The 6,578-nt window shown below is 30.3% G+C and overlaps 1 long non-coding RNA gene across 1 annotated transcript; it reads right to left on the minus strand.

The window, feature by feature from the left end:
- Nucleotides 1-41: 41 nt before the first annotated feature.
- Nucleotides 42-6,168, minus strand: LOC139501739 (uncharacterized). Its single transcript, XR_011658642.1, has 2 exons — nt 6,055-6,168; nt 42-138 (listed from the first exon to the last, which is right to left on the minus strand). It is a non-coding gene; the product is annotated as an uncharacterized lncRNA (long non-coding RNA).
- Between the last annotated feature and the right edge of the window lie 410 nt (nt 6,169-6,578).

A 6,578-nucleotide genomic window follows, 5' to 3' on the forward strand; every position in this document is an offset into this window, starting at 1 on the left:
ATTTTCTACAATATATTGGTGACAAGATATTCCAGCCAGACTCGAGTGTGGTCTTGTCAGGCTATACAAAAGAAACACCTCCTGACTTATTGTCCCAGGTGTTTCAGCATAGAGTGTTTGTGTAGGGATGATATAAGCCTTGTGTTAAGATGGCCGCCAAGATAGAAAGGAGTTGAATTTCAGCTCTGCAGTATTTGGCATTTTTAAGCTGGATTTTGATGAAGAATTCTATTGAAAGTTATATCATTATATTCAGAATTGTTTGGACTTATAGAAATCAAGTTATTTTGAAATTTCCTTGTTGGATGGACTTGTATTAGTGAAAACAACATTTTGGATTCAGTGGAATTTACTAATATTGTATTTTGAACTGTTGTTTAAAATATAGAAAGTATGCCTGGGGATAGTAATCAGAAAGGTGTTAAAACTGTACAAACAATGTTGGCAGCTAAAAAGCCTGGAGCTAAAGAATCTTCACAAGAAAAACCACCAAAGCAGAACAAACGAACTCATTCAGATGTAGCAGATGAAAGTTTGGAATGTACTGATAGTATGACTAGTATTCAAACTACTCTTAGTGAAATCAAAAAGGCCCTTCAGGTAACAGTTACTAAAGATGATTTAAGTAGTGCAATTAATTGTTTGGTTCAACAAAAAGACTTAAAAGATATTGTTACCAACATTGTTAAACAGTTATTATTAACTTTTGAAAAGAATTTGTCGGAGAAAATTGAAGCAAAAGTAAGGGAGACAACTGGAAAGTTACAAGATCAGATGGATTCTCTGATGATAGACAATGAAAACCTGAGAGAACGTGTGAGGGCAAAAGATAAATCTATAGAGAAATTAGAGGAACAAGTAAGTGATAACAACAATAGAGCAATTGATGCCATAAAGCTTGGAAACTATAATGAACAGTATAGTAGAAAGCATAACATCAGAATGCTTAACTACCCAGAAAGGCCCCATGAGGTATTGAGAGATGAGTTTGTCAATATGGTAAACAAAGAGTTGAAGGTAGATATTAAACCTGATGATATACAGGCAATACACAGAATTCCAGGGAAAGAGGGACACATAAAACCTATCATTGTTAAAGTGCGCAATACTGAACTGAAAATTAAAATTATGAGACAGAAGAGAGGACTAAAAAATGACATCAAGTTCCATGATGATATTACACAGCGTAACCTAGGACTTATGACAAGATTAAAAAATGGTGAACATTTTGAAAACGTCTGGTTTTATAATTGCAATGTCTATGCCAAGCAACAGGATGGAAGTAGAATTAGATTTGACTTATTTGACAATATTGAACAAAAACTGAAAAACAAAAACAAAAAAGGTCATTAGACATTCATTTCTTTATTTGATACATTGCTTAATATTTCATCACTGTAAAAAATTTGAAAGATAGTAATACAATTAAAAAAATCTGGGCTGTGCATTATTATCAATCTATTTACTTATAATGACTCTCTCTGAATTTGATTTAAATAATTTTAATTCATATTTGATTCAAAGTACTTTTTTTTTTTTATATAATTCTATTTATTTTGTGTGTGTGAACCCTCCTTAATTTGAAGATAAATGTATATTTATTAAAGGGAGATAACTCAAAATATTTTACAAATCAAAGGGAGATAACAAAAATCTTTTATTCCTTTTACTTGTCATGAATATCTCAACTAAATATACTAATTAATACATTGTCTTTAGAATACAATTATCTTTATATCGTAAATAATTAAAATGCCATACTGTAAATGAAATTTTGTTGTACAAAAATGACTTTACAGGTACCTATGCCAAAGTGTCATCTTATTGTTGAATGTGTGTATGATTGTATAAACTATGATTGTGTATTTGTTTTTAAGTTACAATGTATCTGCTCAATTTTGAAATGTTGTTTTGTTTTATATGATAATGGATAATATTGTAACAGTGTTGTCTATGAATGTAAGGGGTCTTTTTTCTAATTCAAAAAAGAGAACAGATGTTTTTGATTGGGCGAAGGGCAAAAATGCTTCAGTAATTTGCTTTCAAGAAACTCATAGTAATAAAGATATTGAAAAAAAATGGGAAGAGGAATGGGGGAATAAATGTTTTTTCAGTCATCATAGTAACAAAAGTGCAGGTGTCAGTATTATGTTTAAAATAGGTCTTGATTTTGAAGTGCATAATTCTATTATTGATATAGATGGTCGTTATATTATTTTAGATTTATCCTTGTCAAGTCAACGCATTACTCTTGTTTGTTTGTATGGATTTAATACTGATGAACCTTCATTTTTTAATGACATATATAAGAAAATGGCAACATTTTCAAATACTAGCTTTTTATTATGTGGGGACTGGAATGTTGTACAAGATACAAACATAGACACTTACAATATTATTCATAAAAGAAACCCAAACTCACGAAAAAAGATTGAAGAAATAGTAGAAAGTCTTGAGTTATTAGATCCTTGGCGAACTTGTTATCCAAACGATAGAAAATATACATGGCGTCAATGCTCACCCATAAAACAAAGTCGGCTTGATTTTTTTCTAGTCACAGAGGATCTGTTTTCACTCATGAAAAATGCTAGCATTATTCCTGGGTATAAGACAGATCATTCTGCTATTACTTTCACCTTTTCTGCCAGTTTAGCAAAGCGGGGAAAGGGATATTGGAAATTTAACTCCCAACTGTTACGAGATTTAGACTATATCAAAAAAGTTAAAACATGTATAAATGAGAGTATTTTAGAATATTATGAATCAGGCAACATAGATGATCCTTTAAATGTTAAACTCTCATGCAATGATCAAGTATTTTTTGAGTTGATAAAAATGAAAATTAGATCTTTGACTATTGGTTACAGTATTCAAAAAGCGAGAGAGGAAAAAGCTGCAACACTTTTACTTGAAAATGACATTCAAAATTTGGAAAATTGTATGAACATATCTCCTGATGGTCAAATTCATGCAGCTTTAAACCAGAAAAAGTTAGAATTAGAAAATATTAGAGAAAAAAAAATTGAAGGTGTTTTTTTAAGATCCCACGCTAACTGGCAAGAGAATGGGGAAAAGTGTTCAGAGTTTTTTTGTAAATTGGAAAAGAAAAATTTTATTAAAAAAACGATAACTGAGCTCATAGACGAAAAAGGAAAACATATCTCAGATCAATCTAGAGTTTTACAAGAAGAAATGAATTTTTTTAAAACATTATACTCAAGTAAAAATCTGGAATGTGATGATGAATCCTTTTTCAAGCACAATGTTAAACTCACAGAAGATGAGAAGGATTTGTGTGAGGGTAATATTTCTTTTAAAGAATGTGCAGAATCACTTAAATCTATGTCAAATGGAAAGAGTCCAGGCTCAGATGGGTATACTGTAGAATTTTACAAAGTCTTTTGGCGAGATATTGGACCTTTTCTTTTTAGATCGTTACATTTTGGCTATGAAAATGGGGAATTTTCTAAATTTCAGTATCAAAGTGTCATTACATGTATTCCAAAAGAAGATAAAGATAGACGTTATTTAGCTAATTGGCGCCCAATTAGCCTTATGAATACTGACACCAAGATTGCTTCTGCTGTGATTGCTAATAGAATAAAACCTGTTTTACCATCTATTATCAGTGACTGTCAGAAAGGCTTTATAAAGGATAGATTTATGGGTGAGAATACACGTTTGTTGTATGATTTGATGCACTATTTAGAAAAACATAACAAAACTGGTCTTTTACTACTAGTAGATTTTGAAAAGGCTTTTGACTCTATTGAATGGTCTTTTTTGAAAAAAGCATTGAAGAGTTTCAATTTTGGACCATCTATATGCAAATGGTTTGAAGTATTTTATTTGAAAGCATCAAGTTGTGTTATAAATAATGGCCATCTTTCAAGCTTCTTTAATTTGGAGAGAAGCTGTAGACAAGGTGACCCCCTCTCCCCTTACCTTTTTATTATAGGCGTTGAGCTACTTTCTATGAAAATAAGGTCAAACCCTAAAATAGAGGGAACTTTTTTTCATGAAAATGAATCCCTTTTGAGTCAATATGCTGATGACACTTTCCTTGTTTTAGATGGAACTGAAACCTCTTTGAGAGAGACTTTAAATTGTTTTGACTCTTTCCAAAAAGTATCTGGGTTAAAAATTAATTCTTCTAAAACTAAAGCTGTGTGGGTTGGGAATAAAAAGTATTCAGATCTGATTCTTTGTCCTGATTTAAAACTTCAGTGGTGCTCTTCAAATTTTAAGCTTTTGGGAATTGAATTCTCTTTAGATCTTGACAGTATGCCAGAAATTAATTTCTCCAAAAAGATAAAGGAAGTGTCAGGCATTCTTAAGAGTTGGCAACATAGAAAATTAACCCTAATGGGAAAGATTACTGTTATTAAGACTTTGGCACTTCCAAAATTAATTCACCTGTTGACTGCACTACCCAACTTGCCAGAGTCAAAATTAAATGAATTGAATACTTTATTCTTTCAATTCATATGGAATGGAAAACCTGATCGAATTAGACGAAGTACTTTAATTGGAGATATTCCACAAGGAGGTTTAAATATGATTAATATCCATTATTTTAATATATACCTTAAGATTGGCTGGATAAAGAGGTTTTCATCCAATTTATATGGTAGTTGGCAATCATTGTTATTAAAAAGCCTTGAACAGTATGGTGGAGAAAGAGTATTGCATTTTCAAAAGGAGAAACTCAGAGAAATCTCTGATAGTCTTAGCAATCCTTTTTGGAAGGATGTATTTTTTAGCTTTCATGTAGCAAGGCCTGCTACCAATATCTCTGTTCAAGATATTTTGTCATTAGATATTTTAAATTTTGCACCTCTAGTAGATTTTCCGTACTTTACTCAGTGGCAGAGAAGGGGAGTGCAGTCTTTGTTTGACCTTATTAACTTAGAGACTAAGGACTTTTGTAATTTTGATCAGATAGGACCAAGACTTCAAACAAATAATTTTTTAAAGTATTATGGTCTCATTGCAAAGATTCCAAAGTATATGAGAGAACATATTAAAGAAAACATTGCTCATGTAAATTTTGAAACTTTTAACTGTATTGATAATTTTTTGGAAAGATTATTGTGTAACAAAAAGGCAAAGTTTGTATACAAAGATCTTGTTGACAGAAATGTGCAACTGCCAACAGAAAAGTTCTTACAATGGGAGCAATTACTAGGTATTGAAATTGCAGATTGGTCAAAATATTATATTATTTTAAGAAAATCATGTAAAGACACTTATTTAGGGACTTTTCAATACAAATTTTTACACAGAATAATTGCAACAAATACTTTCTTGTATAAAGTTAAACTTAAAGATTCAAAGCTTTGTACTTTTTGTAAGATTTCTGATGAAACCATGGAGCATTTATTCTATGAATGTCCAATAACACATTTTATATGGCAATCTTTTTCACAAAAATTGAAAAGATATTTTGTGAACTTTACATTATCTAAGAAGCATATTTTTCTTGGTCTTCAAAATGAGAGTTTACTGTTGAATTTGATCATTATTATTGCAAAGAACTATATATACAAATGTAAGTTGTATGAAAAGAAACCAAGTATTATAGGACTATTAGCAAAAATAAGAAAATATCAGGAAAATGAACATTATATAGCAAAGAAAAATGGTACCACACCTTATTTTCAAAAATTCTGGGCCCCAGTAGATTACATTTTTACTGATTAGTAATAATTACTTTTGATTCAAATCATATAAAATAAAAAAAAAATGAAACTTAATTTATAAAGAGCAGATCTTTACAAGGATAACATTTTTCTTTGCAATACACAAGTTGATATATATGTTTTGTTAATGCAATTGCGAGAATGTGTGTGTGTATGTGTGTGTGTTTTCTTTTCCCCTTTTTATTATAATGTTAATATTCAAATAATATATATTCACAGTAGAAGAAAAAAAATGTAGTCAATTTTTTTGTTGTATATATTAAACCCCTTAACACCATAGTCAGGTGGTGATGTAAAGGGATTGTAAAAGCCTGACTACTGAAAAACAAATAAAAAAAAAAAAAAAAAAAGCCTTGTGTGTATTAACTAGAGGCATGTGAAATCATGTTATTACGACATATTATAGAGTTGTGAATGAGATGTTTTTAAATGTTGTCGCATACTACTGTAATAAGTACGGAAATTAATAAACCAGTTTTATAATTAATTATTTTTATTCTTCAAGGTAAAAAGACGTGAGTAAGGCCTGATTCAAATTGTTCATCAGGATCATTCAAGGTGTTTACTAAAGGCTCTCTCTTGTATGCAGGCTCCTGTTGATTAGCAATTAAGAAAAATAATCATGATACAAACTTAAAATTATTTTGACTGAAAATATTTTATCACCTTTATCAGGTGGAAAACAGTTAGTTTTGTCTCCCTTGTTTCTGCCACCTGAAAAATAAGCGTTATTCAGAACAAAAATAATTGATTTAAACCTTTTTTTGTCCCATTTAAGGGCATTATGGTAATTTTAAGAAAATTTTGCAGCTTTTGGTTATTATCTTCAATATTGTTATAGATAGAGATAAACTGTAAACAGCAATAATGCACAGT

The sequence above is a fragment of the Mytilus edulis genome, chromosome 13, assembly GCF_963676685.1.
Source record: "Mytilus edulis chromosome 13, xbMytEdul2.2, whole genome shotgun sequence".
NCBI lineage: Eukaryota > Metazoa > Mollusca > Bivalvia > Mytilida > Mytilidae > Mytilus > Mytilus edulis.